Consider the following 2,463-nt stretch of genomic DNA (forward strand, 5'->3'; position numbering starts at 1 on the left):
AATTATTTGGTAAAAGATCATAAAGTAAGATTATTAATTATAATTCTATTAGTGCAATATATAAATTAGAGATCCTACTTAATCTTCCTCCCCAGAGAGGGCTACCCAAGTATACCTAGCCACATATGAATAATGTATTTCAGGAAACTTAAAATGTACCACTATAGCTGAACGTGGATGGAGGTGTCTGCCTGTAATCCCAGGATTCTGGAAGACTGAGACAGGAGTCTTGCAGTTGAGGAGACTCAACTGCAAGTTCAGTCAGCCTGGCCAGCTTAGTGACTTAGCAAGACCTTGTCTTAAAAAAAAAATCTGGGTATGTAGCTGAGTTTAAAGACCCTGGGTTTGGTGCCTAATATTTTTTTTCGTTTTTGTGGTACTGGGGATTGAACTCAGGACCCTGTGCTTGCCAAGCAAGCACTTATTCTACTGAGCTATCTCCCCGGGCCCTAAAGGATTTTTTTTTTTTTGGTGGCTCAGGCTGCCTGAAGGGCAGGTCTGGTAAGGCAGGTGGAGCTGAGGATCCAACCACAGTATCCTGCTCCTGACTGTGTTTGCATGAGCAGGCACTTAAACAGCTGAACTAAGGGCAGGCCCCAACCCCAATATTTTTTTAAAAAGTACAATTATATACCATGAAGAGAGAAAGAAAAAAAAACAAGGAAAACTAAGTTAAAAAGTTTTTTATATTGGCAAAAGGATAAGTACATGGATCACATCTGTAACCATAAGTGTATCCAAATACGAAGGTAAGAAAAAGCACCAACTCACCCTTCTCCTGAGTCCAGCTACCAAGATCTATCTTGGTGAAGCTGAAGTATGGATTTTCTAGGGTTGAGAAAGTAGTAGAATTTATACTAATTTTTTTTCTTTCAGAAAAACAGCTCTGAGGAGAACCAATCACCTCCTACAGTATCAAAAGCCATGGCCACAGTGAGTTGATGCTTTTTCTTACCTTCACAACTTTTGGTTCCTTAAGTTATGGAAACTCAACTTCAAAATGTTGAAGTGAGGGAGTGGGTCTGTTTTAAGATGGATGATGAGAGAATATATTTTTCCTACTGATTTAAATCTACCATTATCATAGATGTTGTGTATTTGGATCCACTTATGGTTACAGATGTGATCCATGTACTTATCCTTTTGCCAATATAACACTCTGCATTTAGTATAATTTTAAAACTAGGTTTTGATTATTAATAAGACTTCTCATTACCCATGTTTTTCAAAAGCTTTCTGACACTTCAGTACTCTTCCATATGAACTTAGAATGGTTTAAAAATATACCAGTATTTTTCTTGAGCCTCCATAAAAAGAACAGATTAAGGGGGGCATAGCTCAGAGGTAAAGTGCCTGCTTAGCATGGGCAAAGCCCTGGGTTCAATCTCTAGCACTAAAAGAAGAAAAGCAGAAAAAGGAAGGAAGGAAGGATGGAAGGACAGAAGCAAGGAAGGAAGGGGCAAATGAGCAGATTAACTTAAGGAGCTCTTACATCTTTGTGGTGTTCAGTCTTGCTTTTACCAGTTTATTATAAAGTATATCACAAAGATTTTTTTAATAGCTCATAAAACAAAAAAGGAGAAATGGCAGGGAAATACACATGAATACACCTAGATAAATGGTACAAAAAGCTTTACTTACATTAAACTTTTTAAATCAACTGCCAGACAGATCTGCTACAGACCATCATTGGAGCAAGGAAGTGAGCATTCCTTTGCAACAGGCTGTTTTCTTTTGAAATGACACTAATTGATGGGATCCAGGAGTTATCCAGAGATAGGGAAGAGGTTCTGCTTATGTCATTACAGATACTGGAGATATCATTTGGGTGCTGGCTTGACAAATAAAACCTAAAAAATGAACAAGTGTAAATATTCGGATATAGATGCTCCAATTGATGAAATAAAAAGATTAATGTTGAATAGGACAGCACTGAGATGGCTACTTCCTGAAACCCAGCAAGCCCCATTACCTACATGGGGACAAATAAAAAAACTCACACAGGAAGGTAAGAGGATGCTTTAAAACAACATGTCAGGAGAAAAAATAGTACCAACTTGTTTCTTGTTATGCTGGCTTTGTTGTTGCTTCCAGTAAGTGTTAAAGGTAATTTTAGTTATTGGGCTTACATTCCAAATCTACCACTCAATAGAGGAGTTCACTGGTGGGATGCTACTATACCCATATATGTAAATGGAAGTCCCTGGTAACTTGGCCCCTATGATGCCTGGGGACCAACAGTGCTAGCATAAAAAGAAACCAGAATTCCATTCTACAAGATCGGAGTAGAAGGCTGGCCGATTTGTATTGGGAATGGACTTCATTGCTTAAAAACAAACACATGAGTCTGGTTATCTATAGTAAAAAAAAAAAAATGCCACCAGGGACAAGTGAGACAAAAGGGGACTTTTTTTTTCTTCTACAGAAAAAAAAATTAAAGGTGTAGCTGATGATGGAATGTTT

This window comes from Octodon degus, unplaced genomic scaffold, assembly GCF_000260255.1.
Source record: "Octodon degus isolate 3935 unplaced genomic scaffold, OctDeg1.0 scaffold00083, whole genome shotgun sequence".
Lineage (NCBI taxonomy): Eukaryota > Metazoa > Chordata > Mammalia > Rodentia > Octodontidae > Octodon > Octodon degus.